This window comes from Scyliorhinus torazame, chromosome 4 (assembly GCF_047496885.1).
Source record: "Scyliorhinus torazame isolate Kashiwa2021f chromosome 4, sScyTor2.1, whole genome shotgun sequence".
In the NCBI taxonomy this organism is placed as follows: Eukaryota; Metazoa; Chordata; class Chondrichthyes; order Carcharhiniformes; family Scyliorhinidae; genus Scyliorhinus; species Scyliorhinus torazame.
The window spans coordinates 112,846,996-112,866,855 of record NC_092710.1 but is presented as its reverse complement, the minus strand read 5'-3'; the positions used below and the strand labels follow the sequence as shown (position 1 = coordinate 112,866,855).

The 19,860-nt window shown below is 55.2% G+C and overlaps 1 long non-coding RNA gene across 1 annotated transcript in view; it reads right to left on the bottom strand.

The window, feature by feature from the left end:
• The window catches only part of LOC140411624 (uncharacterized), a 39,876-nt gene extending 24,331 nt beyond the window's left edge, over positions 1-15,545 (bottom strand). Inside the window, exon 1 of the long non-coding RNA XR_011940903.1 lies at positions 15,306-15,545. This is a non-coding gene — a long non-coding RNA (uncharacterized lncRNA). The remainder of the gene's footprint in view (positions 1-15,305) is intronic.
• Between the last annotated feature and the right edge of the window lie 4,315 nt (positions 15,546-19,860).

The following is a 19,860-nucleotide window of genomic DNA, read 5'->3' as shown; positions in this document are numbered from 1 at the left end:
TGAGGGAGTGCTGCACTGTCAGAGGGTCGGTACTGAGAAAGTGCTGCACTGTCAGCAGGTCAGTACTGAGGGAGTGCTGCACTGTCAGAGGGTCAGTACTGAGGAAGTGCTGATCTGTCACAGTGTCAGTACTGAGGGAGTGCTGCACTGTCAGAGGATCAGTACTGAGGGAGAGCTGCACTGTCAGAGGATCAGTACTGAGGGAGTGCTGATCTGTCAGAGGGTCAGTACTGAGGGAGTGCTGCAGTGTCAGAGGATCAGTACTGAGGGAGAGCTGCACTGTCAGTGGGTCAGTACTGAGGGAGCGCTGCACTGTCAGAGGGTCAGTACTGAGGGAGCGCTGCACTGTCAGAGGGTCAGTACTGAGGGAGAGCTGCACTGTCAGAGGGTCAGTACTGAGGGAGAGCTGCACTGTCACAGGGTCAGTTCTGAGGTAGTGCTGATCTGTCAGAGGGTCAGTACTGAGGGAGAGCTGCACTGTCACAGGGTCAATACTGAGGGAGTGCTGCACTGTCAGAGGGTCAGTACTGAGGGAGTGCTGCACTGTCAGAGGGTCAGTACTGAGGGAGTGCTGCAGTGTCAGAGGATCAGTACTGAGGGAGAGCTGCACTGTCAGTGGGTCAGTACTGAGGGAGTGCTGCACTGTCAGAGGGTCAGTACTGAGGGAGTGCTGCAGTGCCAGAGGATCAGTACTGAGGGAGAGCTGCACTGTCAGTGGGTCAGTACTGAGGGAGCGCTGCACTGTCAGAGGGTCAGTACTGAGGGAGCGCTGCACTGTCAGAGGGTCAGTACTGAGGGAGAGCTGCACTGTCAGAGGGTCAGTACTGAGGGAGAGCTGCACTGTCACAGGGTCAGTTCTGAGGTAGTGCTGATCTGTCAGAGGGTCAGTACTGAGGGAGAGCTGCACTGTCACAGGGTCAATACTGAGGAAGTGCTGCACTGTCAGAGGGTCATTACAGAGGAAGTGCTAATCTGTCAGAGGATCAGTACTGAGGGAGAGCTGCACTGTCACAGGGTCAGTACTGAGGGAGTGCTGCACTGTCAGAGGACCTGTACTAAGGGAGTGCTGCACTGTCAGAGGATCAGTACTAAGGGAGTGCTGCACTGTCAGATGATCAGTACTAAGGGAGTGCTGCACTGTCAGAGGGTCAATACTGAGGAAGTGCTGATCTGTCAGAGCATCAGTACTGAGGGAGATCTGCACTGTCAGAGGCTCAGTACTGAGGGAGGGCTGCACTGTCAGAGGGTCAGTACTGAGGGAGGGCTGCACGGTCAGAGGGTCAGTACTGAGGGAGAGCTGCACCGTCAGAGTGTCAGTACTGAGGGAGAGCTGCACTGTCAGAGGATCAGTACTGAGGGAGATCTGTACTGTCAGAGGCTCAGTACTGAGGGAGGGCTGCACTGTCAGAGGGTCAGTACTGAGGGAGAGCTGCACTGTCAGAGGGTCAGTACTGAGGGAGGGCTGCACTGTCAGAGGGTCAGTACTGAGGAAGTGCTGATCTGTCAGAGGATTAGTACTGAGGGAGAGCTGCACTGTCAGAGGGTCAGTACTGAGGGAGAGCTGCACTGTCAAAAGGTCAGTACTGAGGGAGAGCTGCACTGTCAAAGGGTCAGTACTGAGGGAGTGCTGCACTGTCAGAGGGTCAGTACTGAGGGAGAGCTGCACTGTCAAAGGGTCAGTACTGAGGGAGTGCTGCACTGTCAGAGGGTCAGTACTGAGGGAGTGCTGCACTGTCTGAGGGTCAGTACTGAGGAAGTGCTGATCTGTCACAGGGTCAGTACTGAGGGAGTGCTGCACTGTCAGAGGATCAGTACTGAGGGAGAGCTGCACTGTCAGAGGATCAGTACTGAGGGAGAGCTGCACTGTCAGTGGGTCAGTACTGAGGGAGCGCTGCACTGTCAGCGGGTCAGTACTGAGGGAGCGCTGCACTGTCAGAGGGTCAGTACTGAGGGAGAGCTGCACTGTCAGAGGGTCAGTACTGAGGGAGAGCTGCACTGTCACAGGGTCAGTTCTGAGGTAGTGCTGATCTGTCAGAGGGTCAGTACTGAGGGAGAGCTGCACTGTCACAGGGTCAATACTGAGGAAGTGCTGCACTGTCAGAGGGTCATTACAGAGGAAGTGCTGATCTGTCAGAGGATCAGTACTGAGGGAGAGCTGCACTGTCACAGGGTCAGTACTGAGTGAGTGCTGCACTGTCAGAGGACCAGTACTAAGGGAGTGCTGCACTGTCAGAGGATCAGTACTAAGGGAGTGCTGCACTGTCAGCAGGTCAGTACTGAGGGAGTGCTGCACTGTCAGAGGGTCAATACTGAGGAAGTGCTGATCTGTCAGAGGATCAGTACTGAGGGAGAGCTGCACTGTCAGAGGGTAAGTACTGAGGGAGTGCTGCACTGTCAGAGGGTCAGTACTGAGGGAGAGCTGCACTGTCACAGGGTCAGTACTGAGGGAGTGCTGCATTGTCAGAGGGGGCGGACAGGCGGTGGCCAAGGGTTGGGCTGTCAGAGGGTCGGTACTGAGAAAGTGCTGCACTGTCAGAGTGTCAGTACTGAGGGAGAGCAGCACTGTCAGAGGGTCAGTGCTGAGGGAGTGCTGCACTATCAGAGGGTCAGTACTGAGGGAGTGCTGCACTGTCAGAGGGTCAGTACTGAGGGAGTGCTGCACTGTCAGAGGGTCAGTACTGAGGGAGTGCTGCACTGTCAGAGGGTCGGTACTGAGAAAGTGCTGCACTGTCAGCAGGTCAGTACTGAGGGAGTGCTGCACTGTCAGAGGGTCAGTACTGAGGAAGTGCTGATCTGTCACAGTGTCAGTACTGAGGGAGTGCTGCACTGTCAGAGGATCAGTACTGAGGGAGAGCTGCACTGTCAGAGGATCAGTACTGAGGGAGTGCTGATCTGTCAGAGGGTCAGTACTGAGGGAGTGCTGCAGTGTCAGAGGATCAGTACTGAGGGAGAGCTGCACTGTCAGTGGGTCAGTACTGAGGGAGCGCTGCACTGTCAGAGGGTCAGTACTGAGGGAGCGCTGCACTGTCAGAGGGTCAGTACTGAGGGAGAGCTGCACTGTCAGAGGGTCAGTACTGAGGGAGAGCTGCACTGTCACAGGGTCAGTTCTGAGGTAGTGCTGATCTGTCAGAGGGTCAGTACTGAGGGAGAGCTGCACTGTCATAGGGTCAATACTGAGGGAGTGCTGCACTGTCAGAGGGTCAGTACTGAGGGAGTGCTGCACTGTCAGAGGGTCAGTACTGAGGGAGTGCTGCAGTGTCAGAGGATCAGTACTGAGGGAGAGCTGCACTGTCAGTGGGTCAGTACTGAGGGAGTGCTGCACTGTCAGAGGGTCAGTACTGAGGGAGTGCTGCAGTGCCAGAGGATCAGTACTGAGGGAGAGCTGCACTGTCAGTGGGTCAGTACTGAGGGAGCGCTGCACTGTCAGAGGGTCAGTACTGAGGGAGCGCTGCACTGTCAGAGGGTCAGTACTGAGGGAGAGCTGCACTGTCAGAGGGTCAGTACTGAGGGAGAGCTGCACTGTCACAGGGTCAGTTCTGAGGTAGTGCTGATCTGTCAGAGGGTCAGTACTGAGGGAGAGCTGCACTGTCACAGGGTCAATACTGAGGAAGTGCTGCACTGTCAGAGGGTCATTACAGAGGAAGTGCTAATCTGTCAGAGGATCAGTACTGAGGGAGAGCTGCACTGTCACAGGGTCAGTACTGAGGGAGTGCTGCACTGTCAGAGGACCTGTACTAAGGGAGTGCTGCACTGTCAGAGGATCAGTACTAAGGGAGTGCTGCACTGTCAGATGATCAGTACTAAGGGAGTGCTGCACTGTCAGAGGGTCAATACTGAGGAAGTGCTGATCTGTCAGAGCATCAGTACTGAGGGAGATCTGTACTGTCAGAGGCTCAGTACTGAGGGAGGGCTGCACTGTCAGAGGGTCAGTACTGAGGGAGAGCTGCACTGTCAGAGGGTCAGTACTGAGGGAGGGCTGCACTGTCAGAGGGTCAGTACTGAGGAAGTGCTGATCTGTCAGAGGATTAGTACTGAGGGAGAGCTGCACTGTCAGAGGGTCAGTACTGAGGGAGAGCTGCACTGTCAAAAGGTCAGTACTGAGGGAGAGCTGCACTGTCAAAGGGTCAGTACTGAGGGAGTGCTGCACTGTCAGAGGGTCAGTACTGAGGGAGAGCTGCACTGTCAAAGGGTCAGTACTGAGGGAGTGCTGCACTGTCAGAGGGTCAGTACTGAGGGAGTGCTGCACTGTCTGAGGGTCAGTACTGAGGAAGTGCTGATCTGTCACAGGGTCAGTACTGAGGGAGTGCTGCACTGTCAGAGGATCAGTACTGAGGGAGAGCAGCACTGTCAGAGGATCAGTACTGAGGGAGAGCTGCACTGTCAGTGGGTCAGTACTGAGGGAGCGCTGCACTGTCAGCGGGTCAGTACTGAGGGAGCGCTGCACTGTCAGAGGGTCAGTACTGAGGGAGAGCTGCACTGTCAGAGGGTCAGTACTGAGGGAGAGCTGCACTGTCACAGGGTCAGTTCTGAGGTAGTGCTGATCTGTCAGAGGGTCAGTACTGAGGGAGAGCTGCACTGTCACAGGGTCAATACTGAGGAAGTGCTGCACTGTCAGAGGGTCATTACAGAGGAAGTGCTGATCTGTCAGAGGATCAGTACTGAGGGAGAGCTGCACTGTCACAGGGTCAGTACTGAGTGAGTGCTGCACTGTCAGAGGACCAGTACTAAGGGAGTGCTGCACTGTCAGAGGATCAGTACTAAGGGAGTGCTGCACTGTCAGCAGGTCAGTACTGAGGGAGTGCTGCACTGTCAGAGGGTCAGTACTGAGGGAGTGCTGCACTGTCAGAGGGTCAGTACTGAGGGAGAGCTGCACTGTCAGAGGGTCAGTACTGAGGGAGAGCTGCACTGTCAGAGGGTCAGTACTGAGGGCGAGCTGCACTGTCAGAGGGTCAGTACTGAGGGAGAGCTGCACTGTCAGTGGGTCAATATTGAGGGAGCGCTGCACTGTCAGAGGGTAAGTACTGAGGGAGTGCTGCACTGTCAGAGGGTCAGTACTGATGGAGAGCTGCACTGTCACAGGGTCAGTACTGAGGGAGTGCTGCATTGTCAGAGGGGGCGGACAGGCGGTGGCCAAGGGTTGGGCTGTCAGAGGGTCGGTACTGAGAAAGTGCTGCACTGTCAGAGGGGCAGTACTGAGGGAGAGCTGCACTGTCAGAGGGTCGGTACTGAGGGAGTGCTGCACTGTCAGAGAGTCAGTGCTGAGGGAGAGCTGCACTGTCAGAGGGTCAGTGCTGAGGGAGTGCTGCACTATCAGAGGGTCAGTACTGAGGGAGTGCTGCACTGTCAGAGGGTCAGTACTGAGGGAGTGCTGCACTGTCAGAGGGTCAGTACTGAGGGAGTGCTGCACTGTCAGAGGGTCGGTACTGAGAAAGTGCTGCACTGTCAGCAGGTCAGTACTGAGGGAGTGCTGCACTGTCAGAGGGTCAGTACTGAGGAAGTGCTGATCTGTCACAGGGTCAGTACTGAGGGAGTGCTGCACTGTCAGAGGATCAGTACTGAGGGAGAGCTGCACTGTCAGAGGATCAGTACTGAGGGAGTGCTGATCTGTCAGAGGGTCAGTACTGAGGGAGTGCTGCAGTGTCAGAGGATCAGTACTGAGGGAGAGCTGCACTGTCAGTGGGTCAGTACTGAGGGAGCGCTGCACTGTCAGAGGGTCAGTACTGAGGGAGCGCTGCACTGTCAGAGGGTCAGTACTGAGGGAGAGCTGCACTGTCAGAGGGTCAGTACTGAGGGAGAGCTGCACTGTCACAGGGTCAGTTCTGAGGTAGTGCTGATCTGTCAGAGGGTCAGTACTGAGGGAGAGCTGCACTGTCACAGGGTCAATACTGAGGGAGTGCTGCACTGTCAGAGGGTCAGTACTGAGGGAGTGCTGCACTGTCAGAGGGTCAGTACTGAGGGAGTGCTGCAGTGTCAGAGGATCAGTACTGAGGGAGAGCTGCACTGTCAGTGGGTCAGTACTGAGGGAGTGCTGCACTGTCAGAGGGTCAGTACTGAGGGAGTGCTGCAGTGTCAGAGGATCAGTACTGAGGGAGAGCTGCACTGTCAGTGGGTCAGTACTGAGGGAGCGCTGCACTGTCAGAGGGTCAGTACTGAGGGAGCGCTGCACTGTCAGAGGGTCAGTACTGAGGGAGAGCTGCACTGTCAGAGGGTCAGTACTGAGGGAGAGCTGCACTGTCACAGGGTCAGTTCTGAGGTAGTGCTGATCTGTCAGAGGGTCAGTACTGAGGGAGAGCTGCACTGTCACAGGGTCAATACTGAGGAAGTGCTGCACTGTCAGAGGGTCATTACAGAGGAAGTGCTAATCTGTCAGAGGATCAGTACTGAGGGAGAGCTGCACTGTCACAGGGTCAGTACTGAGGGAGTGCTGCACTGTCAGAGGAACAGTACTAAGGGAGTGCTGCACTGTCAGAGGATCAGTACTAAGGGAGTGCTGCACTGTCAGAGGATCAGTACTAAGGGAGTGCTGCACTGTCAGAGGGTCAATACTGAGGAAGTGCTGATCTGTCAGAGGATCAGTACTGAGGGAGATCTGCACTGTCAGAGGCTCAGTACTGAGGGAGGGCTGCACTGTCAGAGGGTCAGTACTGAGGGAGCGCTGCACTGTCAGATAGTCAGTACTGAGGGAGAGCTGCACTGTCAGAGTGTCAGTACTGAGGGAGAGCTGCACTGTCAGAGGATCAGTACTGAGGGAGATCTGCACTGTCAGAGGCTCAGTACTGAGGGAGGGCTGCACTTTCAGAGGGTCAGTACTGAGGGAGAGCTGCACTGTCACAGGGTCAATACTGAGGAAGTGCTGCACTGTCAGAGGGTCATTACAGAGGAAGTGCTGATCTGTCAGAGGATCAGTACTGAGGGAGAGCTGCACTGTCACAGGGTCAGTACTGAGTGAGTGCTGCACTGTCAGAGGACCAGTACTAAGGGAGTGCTGCACTGTCAGAGGATCAGTATTAAGGGAGTGCTGCACTGTCAGAGGATCAGTACTAAGGGAGTGCTGCACTGTCAGAGGATCAGTACTGAGGGAGAGCTGCACTGTCAGCAGGTCAGTACTGAGGGAGTGCTGCACTGTCAGAGGATCAGTACTGAGGGAGAGCTGCACTGTCAGAGGATCAGTACTGAGGGAGTGCTGCACTGTCAGAGGATCAGTACTGAGGGAGAGCTGCACTGTCAGCAGGTCAGTACTGAGGGAGTGCTGCACTGTCAGAGGGCCAATACTGAGGAAGTGCTGATCTGTCAGAGGATCAGTACTGAGGGAGAGCTGCACTGTCAGAGGATCAGTACTGAGGGAGATCTGCACTGTCAGAGGCTCAGTACTGAGGGAGGGCTGCACTGTCAGAGGGTCAGTACTGAGGGAGGGCTGCACTGTCAGAGGGTCAGTACTGAGGAAGTGCTGATCTGTCAGAGGATTAGTACTGAGGGAGAGCTGCACTGTCAGAGGGTCAGTACTGAGGGAGAGCTGCACTGTCAAAGGTTCAGTACTGAGGGAGAGCTGCACTGTCAAAGGGTCAGTACTGGGGGAGTGCTGCACTGTCAGAGGGTCAGTACTGAGGGAGAGCTGCACTGTCAGAGGGTCAGTACTGAGGGAGTGCTGCACTGTCACAGGGTCAGTACTGAGGGAGAGCTGCACTGTCAGAGGGTCAGTACTGAGGGAGTGCTGCACTGTCAGAGGGTCAGTACTGAGGGAGAGCTGCACTGTCAGAGGGTCAGTACTGAGGGAGAGCTGCACTGTCAGAGGGTCAGTACTGAGGGCGAGCTGCACTGTCAGAGGGTCAGTACTGAGGGAGAGCTGCACTGTCAGTGGGTCAATATTGAGGGAGTGCTGCATTGTCAGAGGGGGCGGACAGGCGGTGGCCAAGGGTTGGGCTGTCAGAGGGTCGGTACTGAGAAAGTGCTGCACTGTCAGAGGGGCAGTACTGAGGGAGAGCTGCACTGTCAGAGAGTCGGTACTGAGGGAGTGCTGCACTGTCAGAGAGTCAGTGCTGAGGGAGAGCTGCACTGTCAGAGGGTCAGTGCTGAGGGTGTGCTGCACTATCAGAGGGTCAGTACTGAGGGAGTGCTGCACTGTCAGAGGGTCAGTACTGAGGGAGTGCTGCACTGTCAGATGGTCAGTACTGAGGGAGTGCTGCAATGTCAGAGGTTCGGTACTGAGAAAGTGCTGCACTGTCAGCAGGTCAGTACTGAGGGAGTGCTGCACTGTCAGAGGGTCAGTACTGAGGAAGTGCTGATCTGTCACAGGGTCAGTACTGAGGGAGTGCTGCACTGTCAGAGGATCAGTACTGAGGGAGAGCTGCACTGTCAGAGGATCAGTACTGAGGGAGTGCTGATCTGTCAGAGGGTCAGTACTGAGGGAGTGCTGCAGTGTCAGAGGATCAGTACTGAGGGAGAGCTGCACTGTCAGTGGGTCAGTACTGAGGGAGCGCTGCACTGTCAGAGGGTCAGTACTGAGGGAGCGCTGCACTGTCAGAGGGTCAGTACTGAGGGAGAGCTGCACTGTCAGAGGGTCAGTACTGAGGGAGAGCTGCACTGTCACAGGGTCAGTTCTGAGGTAGTGCTGATCTGTCAGAGGGTCAGTACTGAGCAGGAGCTGCACTGTCACAGGGTCAATACTGAGGGAGTGCTGCACTGTCAGAGGGTCAGTACTGAGGGAGTGCTGCACTGTCAGAGGGTCAGTACTGAGGGAGTGCTGCAGTGTCAGAGGATCAGTACTGAGGGAGAGCTGCACTGTCAGTGGGTCAGTACTGAGGGAGTGCTGCACTGTCAGAGGGTCAGTACTGAGGGAGTGCTGCAGTGTCAGAGGATCAGTACTGAGGGAGAGCTGCACTGTCAGTGGGTCAGTACTGAGGGAGCGCTGCACTGTCAGAGGGTCAGTACTGAGGGAGCGCTGCACTGTCAGAGGGTCAGTACTGAGGGAGAGCTGCACTGTCAGAGGGTCAGTACTGAGGGAGAGCTGCACTGTCACAGGGTCAGTTCTGAGGTAGTGCTGATCTGTCAGAGGGTCAGTACTGAGGGAGAGCTGCACTGTCACAGGGTCAATACTGAGGAAGTGCTGCACTGTCAGAGGGTCATTACAGAGGAAGTGCTGATCTGTCAGAGGATCAGTACTGAGGGAGAGCTGCACTGTCACAGGGTCAGTACTGAATGAGTGCTGCACTGTCAGAGGACCAGTACTAAGGGAGTGCTGCACTGTCAGAGGATCAGTATTAAGGGAGTGCTGCACTGTCAGAGGATCAGTACTAAGGGAGTGCTGCACTGTCAGAGGATCAGTACTGAGGGAGAGCTGCACTGTCAGCAGGTCAGTACTGAGGGAGTGCTGCACTGTCAGAGGGCCAATACTGAGGAAGTGCTGATCTGTCAGAGGATCAGTACTGAGGGAGAGCTGCACTGTCAGAGGATCAGTACTGAGGGAGTGCTGCACTGTCAGAGGATCAGTACTGAGGGAGAGCTGCACTGTCAGCAGGTCAGTACTGAAGGAGTGCTGCACTGTCAGAGGGCCAATACTGAGGAAGTGCTGATCTGTCAGAGGATCAGTACTGAGGGAGAGCTGCACTGTCAGAGGATCAGTACTGAGGGAGATCTGCACTGTCAGAGGATCAGTACTGAGGGAGAGCTGCACTGTCAGAGGATCAGTACTGAGGGAGAGCTGCACTGTCAGAGGATCAGTACTGAGGGAGAGCTGCACTGTCAGAGGATCAGTACTGAGGGAGATCTGCACTGTCAGAGGCTCAGTACTGAGGGAGGGCTGCACTGTCAGAGGGTCAGTACTGAGGGAGGGCTGCACTGTCAGAGGGTCAGTACTGAGGAAGTGCTGATCTGTCAGAGGATTAGTACTGAGGGAGAGCTGCACTGTCAGAGGGTCAGTACTGAGGGAGAGCTGCACTGTCAAAGGGTCAGTACTGAGGGAGAGCTGCACTGTCAAAGGGTCAGTACTGAGGGAGTGCTGCACTGTCAGAGGGTCAGTACTGAGGGAGAGCTGCACTGTCAGAGGGTCAGTACTGAGGGAGTGCTGCACTGTCACAGGGTCAGTACTGAGGGAGAGCTGCACTGTCAGAGGGTCAGTACTGAGGGAGTGCTGCACTGTCAGAGGGTCAGTACTGAGGGAGAGCTGCACTGTCAGAGGGTCAGTACTGAGGGAGAGCTGCACTGTCAGAGGGTCAGTACTGAGGGCGAGCTGCACTGTCAGAGGGTCAGTACTGAGGGAGAGCTGCACTGTCAGTGGGTCAATATTGAGGGAGCGCTGCACTGTCAGAGGGTAAGTACTGAGGGAGTGCTGCACTGTCAGAGGGTCAGTACTGATGGAGAGCTGCACTGTCACAGGGTCAGTACTGAGGGAGTGCTGCATTGTCAGAGGGGGCGGACAGGCGGTGGCCAAGGGTTGGGCTGTCAGAGGGTCGGTACTGAGAAAGTGCTGCACTGTCAGAGGGGCAGTACTGAGGGAGAGCTGCACTGTCAGAGAGTCAGTGCTGAGGGAGAGCTGCACTGTCAGAGGGTCAGTGCTGAGGGTGTGCTGCACTATCAGAGGGTCAGTACTGAGGGAGTGCTGCACTGTCAGAGGGTCAGTACTGAGGGAGTGCTGCACTGTCAGATGGTCAGTACTGAGGGAGTGCTGCAATGTCAGAGGTTCGGTACTGAGAAAGTGCTGCACTGTCAGCAGGTCAGTACTGAGGGAGTGCTGCACTGTCAGAGGGTCAGTACTGAGGAAGTGCTGATCTGTCACAGGGTCAGTACTGAGGGAGTGCTGCACTGTCAGAGGATCAGTACTGAGCGGGAGCTGCACTGTCAGAGGATCAGTACTGAGGGAGTGCTGATCTGTCAGAGGGTCAGTACTGAGGGAGTGCTGCAGTGTCAGAGGATCAGTACTGAGGGAGAGCTGCACTGTCAGTGGGTCAGTACTGAGGGAGCGCTGCACTGTCAGAGGGTCAGTACTGAGGGAGCGCTGCACTGTCAGAGGGTCAGTACTGAGGGAGAGCTGCACTGTCAGAGGGTCAGTACTGAGGGAGAGCTGCACTGTCACAGGGTCAGTTCTGAGGTAGTGCTGATCTGTCAGAGGGTCAGTACTGAGGGAGAGCTGCACTGTCACAGGGTCAACACTGAGGGAGTGCTGCACTGTCAGAGGGTCAGTACTGAGGGAGTGCTGCACTGTCAGAGGGTCAGTACTGAGGGAGTGCTGCAGTGTCAGAGGATCAGTACTGAGGGAGAGCTGCACTGTCAGTGGGTCAGTACTGAGGGAGTGCTGCACTGTCAGAGGGTCAGTACTGAGGGAGTGCTGCAGTGTCAGAGGATCAGTACTGAGGGAGAGCTGCACTGTCAGTGGGTCAGTACTGAGGGAGCGCTGCACTGTCAGAGGGTCAGTACTGAGGGAGCGCTGCACTGTCAGAGGGTCAGTACTGAGGGAGAGCTGCACTGTCAGAGGGTCAGTACTGAGGGAGAGCTGCACTTTCACAGGGTCAGTTCTGAGGTAGTGCTGATCTGTCAGAGGGTCAGTACTGAGGGAGAGCTGCACTGTCACAGGGTCAATACTGAGGAAGTGCTGCACTGTCAGAGGGTCATTACAGAGGAAGTGCTAATCTGTCAGAGGATCAGTACTGAGGGAGAGCTGCACTGTCACAGGGTCAGTACTGAGGGAGTGCTGCACTGTCAGAGGACCAGTACTAAGGGAGTGCTGCACTGTCAGAGGATCAGTACTAAGGGAGTGCTGCACTGTCAGCAGATCAGTACTGAGGGAGTGCTGCACTGTCAGAGGGTCAATACTGAGGAAGTGCTGATCTGTCAGAGGATCAGTACTGAGGGAGATCTGCACTGTCAGAGGCTCAGTACTGAGGGAGGGCTGCACTGTCAGAGGGTCAGTACTGAGGGAGGGCTGCAGTGTCAGAGGGTCAGTACTGAGGGAGAACGGCACTGTCAGAGTGTCAGTACTGAGGGAGAGCTGCACTGTCAGAGGATCAGTACTGAGGGAGATCTGCACTGTCAGAGGCTCAGTACTGAGGGAGGGCTGCACTGTCAGAGGGTCAGTACTGAGGGAGAGCTGCACTGTCAGAGGGTCAGTACTGAGGGAGGGCTGCACTGTCAGAGGGTCAGTACTGAGGAAGTGCTGATCTGTCAGAGGATTAGTACTGAGGGAGAGCTGCACTGTCAAAGGGTCAGTACTGAGGGAGAGCTGCACTGTCAAAGGGTCAGTACTGAGGGAGTGCTGCACTGTCAGAGGGTCAGTACTGAGGGAGAGCTGCACTGTCAAAGGGTCAGTACTGAGGGAGTGCTGCACTGTCAGAGGGTCAGTACTGAGGGAGTGCTGCACTGTCAGAGGGTCAGTACTGAGGAAGTGCTGATCTGTCACAGGGTCAGTACTGAGGGAGTGCTGCACTGTCAGAGGGTCAGTACTGAGGGAGTGCTGCACTGTCAGAGGGTCAGTACTGAGGGAGTGCTGCACTGTCAGAGGATCAGTACTGAGGGAGAGCTGCACTGTCAGAGGATCAGTACTGAGGGAGAGCTGCACTGTCAGTGGGTCAGTCTTGAGGGAGCGCTGCACTGTCAGAGGGTCAGTACTGAGGGAGCGCTGCACTGTCAGAGGGTCAGTACTAAGGGAGAGCTGCACTGTCAGAGGGTCAGTACTGAGGGAGAGCTGCACTGTCACAGGGTCAGTTCTGAGGTAGTGCTGATCTGTCAGAGGGTCAGTACTGAGGGAGAGCTGCACTGTCACAGGGTCAATACTGAGGAAGTGCTGCACTGTCAGAGGGTCATTACAGAGGAAGTGCTGATCTGTCAGAGGATCAGTACTGAGGGAGAGCTGCACTGTCACAGGGTCAGTACTGAGGGAGTGCTGCACTGTCAGAGGACCAGTACTAAGGGAGTGCTGCACTGTCAGAGGATCAGTACTAAGGGAGTGCTGCACTGTCAGCAGGTCAGTACTGAGGGAGTGCTGCACTGTCAGAGGGTCAATACTGAGGAAGTGCTGATCTGTCAGAGGATCAGTACTGAGGGAGAGCTGCACTGTCAGAGGATCAGTACTGAGGGAGAGCTGCACTGTGAGCAGGTCAGTACTGAGGGAGTGCTGCACTGTCAGAGGGTCAATACTGAGGAAGTGCTGATCTGTCAGAGGATCAGTACTGAGGGAGAGCTGCACTGTCAGAGGATCAGTACTGAGGGAGATCTGCACTGTCAGAGGCTCAGTACTGAGGGAGGGCTGCACTGTCAGAGGGTCAATACTGAGGGAGTGCTGCAATGTCAGAGGGTCAGTACTGAGGGAGGGCTGCACTGTCAGAGGGTCAGTACTGAGGAAGTGCTGATCTGTCAGAGGATTAGTACTGAGGGAGAGCTGCACTGTCAGAGGGTCAGTACTGAGGGAGGGCTGCACTGTCAGAGGGTCAGTACTGAGGGAGTGCTGCACTGTCAGAGGGTCAGTCCTGAGGCAGTGCTCCACTGTCAGAGGTTAAGTACTGAGGGAGAGCTGCACTGTCAAAGGGTCAGTATTGAGGGAGTGCTGCACTGTCAGAGGGTCAGTACTGAGGGAGGGCTGCACTGTCAGAGGGTCAGTACTGAGGGAGTGCTGCACTGTCAGAGGGTCAGTACTGAGGGAGAGCTGCACTGTCAAAGGGTTAGTATTGAGGGAGTGCTGCACTGTCAGAGGATCAGTACTGAGGGAGATCTGCACTGTCAGAGGCTCAGTACTGAGGGAGGGCTGCACAGTCACATGGTCAGTTCTGAGGTAGTGCTGATCTGTCAGAGTGTCAGTACTGAGGGAGTGCTGCACTATCAGAGGGACACTTCAGAGGGAGTGCTGCACTGTTGGATGGGCAATGCTGAGGGAGAGCTGCACTGTCAGAGGATCAGTACTGAGGGAGATCTGCACTGTCAGAGAGTCAGTACTGAGGGAGTGCTGCACTGTCAGAGGGTCAGTGCTAAGGGAGTGCTGCACTGTCAGAGGGTCAGTACTGAGGGAGTGCTGCACTGTCACAGGGTCAGTACTGAGGGAGAGCTGCACTGTTGGATGGGCAGTGCTGAGGGAGAGCTGCACTGTCAGAGGGTCAGTCCTGAGGGAGTGCTGCACTGTCACAGGGTCAGTACTGAGGGAGAGCTGCACTGTTGGATGGGCAGTGCTGAGGGAGAGCTGCACTCTCAGCAGAATTGTAAATCAATAAATTTATTTATTGCAGATGAATGAGAAAAAACGTTTTCACCGAGAAATCTCTCTATTTCCTGCTGCACTGCGTAGCATAAAAATAATGAGGGCGCAATGCTGCCTGAGCCCCATCTTTCTCCATCCTATTGCGACACATTTCTGAGAAGAGATGACTGACTGTAGACAAGGAACCACTCAAACAAGTCTGTGGAAGACTGACTGTATTGTGTAACTGTCACAGGGTCTAAGTTTCTAAACCATGTCAGGCAGCAAAACCACCTTTTCACAGCCCCCCCACTTTGTACAGGGTACCAGTTCCTGATCAATTAGATGTTTGCTCATTTAATAGAGCCTTGCTTGCCAAACCCTAGCCAACCCCTATATTTATTAAATGGACAGTGATGAAGGATTGTCTGCCTTTTGCTGCTTTAAGTTGCAGGCTGATATATTATGTTTATTGATTTTTAGAGTACAAACACATATCCCTCGGGATTTCCCACAGGAAAACCATGAAACTTCAAGTCAATGGCCTTTGATGAGAACAATTACCATGGAAACAGAGGCAGGTCTGTACAGCCATGTTCAAAAGCAGATCTCAGCCATTTTGAAGAGATTGCTATCCCACTCTCACTCCCCAAACAGCAATAAAAAATGTCAACTCATTTGTAAGTGCTTTAATCAGTGCTTCAGTGGCTATTGTCATAATATCCACGCATGTATATAATGAGATGCAGACAGGCAGTGATTGACACACAGGATGACCAGTAAGCACACAACACAGCACAGCCAATCACCAGACAGGACACTACCACTATAAAGCCAGAGGGCACTAGGTTTCCCACTCTCTCGGGACCCAGCTACTGAGACAGTCAGAGTCCACGAGCTAGCAAGTGCAAACACCATGCGGTAGCTAGTAAGTCTGGTCAGGCTACTGCAAAGTCACGAGTCAGATCAGTATAGTGTAGACCCACAGCTGAATATGTACAGCAGTTCATCTAGTTGAATAAAACAGTGTTGGATCTTCTCCTGTGTTAGACGTCTGTTTCTAACTTCCCTGCATCGAGTGCAGTCCACATCGAACCAACCTGCCTAACACATCATGGTACCAGAGTGATACTGATCTTGACGGACCTACCTCGAGTGAATCAGCATTGACCAGCAAGCAGCCATCCAGCCAGCGAAATGGAAAACATCCAGCCTCCTCCGCAACTTTGCATCTCTGGCAACCGTGGCGCCAACTGGAAAATCCTCAAGCAAAAGTTCCTCTTGTACATCGAGGCCTCCGATCTCGAGGCAGCATCGGATGCCAGGAAGATCGCGCTATTTCTCTCCACCGCGGGGGACCACGCAATCTATATCTACAATTCGCTTACGTTCGATGATGGCGTAAACAAAACAGTCCTGCTGAAGTTCGACAGCCACTGCGACATTGAGGTGAATGAGAGCTTTGAACGGTACATCTTCCAGCAGAGGCTTCAGGGTAAGGATGAACCTTTTCAGTCCTTCTTGACCCATCTCCGCATCCTAGCGCAGTCATGTAACTATGACTCGACGTCTGATTCCATGATCCGGGATCAGATCGTTTTCGGGGTCCACTCCGACTCCCTGCGGCAGCAGCTCCTTAAAATAAAACAGTTGACCCTCTCTGTCGCTATCGAGACGTGCGTTGTCCATGAGCATGCCAAGAATCGTTACTCCCACATCAGGGCGGCAGAAACTGCAAAGCTGGCCTCCCACAAGGCAGGAAGGGTGCAGGCCATTGCACAAATGCAGGGCCTGAGCATCGAGGAGAGTGGCCGTATCGCGCGCTTTTCCCGGGTCCCTGCGCATGCGCGCCACGACCGAGTGGACGACGAGCTCGACAACTCGACTGCGCAGGTGCGTACGTCGGTCGACCGCATTGCGCATGCGCGATGGCGCACGGAACGCGCTGACGTCAGCATCATGACGTGGCCGAATTGTGGCCCCGCCCACTTAAAGCGGCAATGTCCGGCAAGAGGACACCGATGTCTCCAGTGTGGTAAGCTTGGCCACTACGCAGCCCTCTGCGGATCCGCTCCACCGCTCAGCAGCCAGCGTCCCCAGCTGCGGCGCAGAAGTATCCGATCAGTACAACAAGGCATGCCAGATTCCAATCCCGACAGCCCAACAGACCCTGATGCTGACTGCCTCAAGTCCCCACACCGGGTGGGCATCATAACCACACATGCGCTGCCTCCACCACACCTGCGCAACGCCTCTCGATCCTCAGTGTGGATCCCGACGACGAGTGGTGTGCTGTCCTCACAGTTAACAATGCTCGCATCCGATTTAAACTGGACACTGGCGTATCAGCGAACCTCATCTTACAATCCGACCTCGACACCATCCGGGCCCGACCAAGCATTCTTCCACCGGCCTGCCAGCTCCTTGACTACAATGGCAATGCCATAGCTGCCAGTGGCTCCTGTCAACTAGGGGTATCCAACAAGGCGATCAGGGCAACAGTGCGGTTTGAAATCGTCGGGCCTGACAGAGCGTCCCTGCTCGGTGCTCGAGCCTGCAAGCTCCTGAATCTGGTTCAGCGAGTCCACACCATGTCATCATCACCGGCGACAGCCTCGCCTGATGGAAACTTGCAAGCCGACATAGACGACATTATCACGCAGTACCACAGCGTATTCGATGGAATGGGCACGCTCCCGTACCGATATAAAATCCTGCTCAAGCCGAACGCCACCCCTGTAATTCATGCACCACGCCGGGTGCCAGCTCTCCTCAGGGATGGCCTGAAGATGCAATTACAGGACCTCCAAAACCAGGGCATCATCTCGAAGGTCACAGAGCCAACAGACTGGGTCAGCTCCATGGTCCGCGTAAAGAAGCCATCAGGGGAGCTCCGCATTTGCATTGATCCCAAGGATCTAAACCGCAACATCATGCGGGAGCACTACCCGATCCCGAAGCGTGAAGAGTTAACCAGTGAGATGGCTCATGCCAAATTCTTCACTAAGCTGGACGCCTCCCGGGGTTTTTGGCAAATACAGTTGCATCCAGTCACAAGCTGTGCACGTTCAACACCCCGTTCGGCCGCTACTGTTACAACCGCATGCCTTTTGGTATCATATCTGCCTCCGAAGTGTTTCATCGCATCATGGAGCAGATGATGGAGGGCATCGAGGGGGTGCGAGTATACGTGGACGACGTGATCATCTGGTCAACAACGCCCCAGGAACACATCGCTCGCCTCAAGCAGGTCTTCCAGCGAATTCATGAACATTGGGCGAAATTCTCCCCCAACGGCGCGATGTCCGCCGACTGGCGCCAAAAACGGCGCCAATCAGACGGGCATCGCGCCGGCCCAAAGGTGCGGAATGCTCCCCCCCCGTTGTCGTTGGCCTCCACGTTCCTTTCGATACACCCCCTCACCTTCCCACACACCACCTCATCTGCCAACAGTCCCACGTCCAGCCGCCACAGCGGGCGTTGGTCCCTCTCCTCTCCCAGCCCCATTTCCACCCAGTGCGGGGCATGGTCCGAAATGGCTGTGGGATGAGCGCCCTTGGGATGAGCGCCCTGCCCAGAACAAAGAAGTCTATCCGGGAGTATGCTTTGTGTACATGGGAAAAGAAAGAAAATTCCCTGGCCTGCGGTCTTACAAACCTCCATGGGTCCACTCCTCCCATCTGATCCATAAACCCCCTGAGCACCTTGGCCGCCGCCGGCCTCTTTCCAGTCCTTGATTTGGAGCGGTCCAGTGCTGGATCCAGCACTGTATTGAAGTCCCCTCCCATTATCAGTCCTCCTACCTCCAGGTCCGGAATGCGCCCCAACATGCACTTCATGAATCCTGCATCATCCCAGTTCGGGGCGTATAAATTTACCAACACCACCCACGTCCCTTGCAACCTACCGCTCACCATCACATATCTCCCTCCATTATCCACTACGATAGCCTTGGCCTCAAATGACGCCCGCTTTCCCACCAGAATTGCCACCCCTCTATTTTTTGCATCCAGTCCCGAGTGAAATACCTGTCCTACCCATCCCCTTCTTAACCTAACCTGGTCCGCCACCTTCAGGTGTGTCTCTTGGAGCATAGCCACGACTGCCTTCAGTCCCTTCAAGCGCGCGAACACTTGAGCCCTCTTCACCGGCCCATTCAGGCCCCTCACGTTCCCCCCGCGCTTTCCAAAGCCTGCCCCGCCCCCTCTGGCGCAGCTCCTGTCGCAGCCTTGTCTCTCTCCCCCAGCCCCTATAACATTCCCTGCGTGTGATTGACCCCCTATATACAACAACCATCGTACTTTAACCCTCAAACACCCCCCACCCTCACAAACCCTCAATTAGAGTCCAACTTTTCAGTTAGTATAAAGGTCCACGCCTCTTTGGGTGTTTCGAAGTAGTGGTGTTGGCCGTTATATGTGACCCACAGTCGCGCTGGCTGCAACATTCCAAATTTCACTCCTTTCCGATGCAGCACCGCTTTGGCCCGGTTGAAACCCGCTCTCCGCTTAGCGACCTCCGCGCTCCAGTCCGGGTATATTCTGATCTCAGCATTGTCCCACCTGCTGCTCCGTTCCTTCTTGGCCCATTTCAGGACCCTCTCTCTGTCCGTAAACCGGTGAAATCTCACCACCATCGCCCTTGGCGGCTCATTTGCCTTGGGCTTCCTCGCCAGCACTCGGGGGGGCCTCCGCGCCCATCAGCACCCCGATCATTGTGCCGTGGCGTTAGCCCCCTCCACTCCTTCTGGGAGACCCAGGATCCTCAGATTATTCCTCCTCGACCTGTTCTCCAGGTCTTCGAGTCTTCCCGCCCACGTCTTGTGTAGCGCCTCGTGCCGCTCCACTTTCACCGCCAGGCCCAAGAGCTCGTCCTCATTCTCACTCACTTTGTCCTGAATCTCCTGGATCTTCACCTCGTGGGCTTTCTGGGTTGCCCCCAGTCCTTCAATTATTGCCAACATATGCACCACCATCTCCTTACGCAGCTCCTCGAAGCAGCGCTTGATGAATTCCTGCATCTCCTCTTTGTCCCCAGCCGCCACCATTTTGCTTGTTTTCCCTCTCTTCTCCCGCTGCTCCAATGCCATTTTTTTGGCCGTTTCGCTGCGGGTCCGGTCCATACAAGTTAGTAGGGGACCTCTCTCCTCTCTTCCCCACGGGTTGGCTGTGAAAAAAGTTCCGTTGGGGCTCTTCTACCAAGCCCGAAAGTCCGTGTTCGCGGGAGCTGCCAAATCGTGTGGCTTAGCTCCGCATAGCCGCAACCGGAAGTCGGCGTGACAGTTAAGCACCATGTTGACAATGCCATCGCTGATGCACGGCCAGTATACAGCTTCTCGGGCCCTCCGTCTGCACTTCTCAACCCCCAGATGGCCTTCGTGAGTTGGTCGAGGACCAGCTTGTGCATGCTGTGTGGAACCACAATCCGGTCCAGCTTTAGGAGGACACCGTCAATGACGGCCAAGTCGGCCCGGACATTGTAGAATTGTGGGCACTGTCCTTTGAGCCACCCTCCCGTAATGTGGCGCATCACACGTTGTAGAAGGGAGTCAGCCGCAGTCTCCCGGCGAATACGGGCCAGACTTGAATAATCAGCTGGCAGATTTGCCGATGTGAAGGCCACCTGCGCTTCGACCTGACAGACGAACCCCTCCGAGTCTGGCGGTGTGCTCACTGCTCTGGATAGGGCATCCGCAATGATGAGGT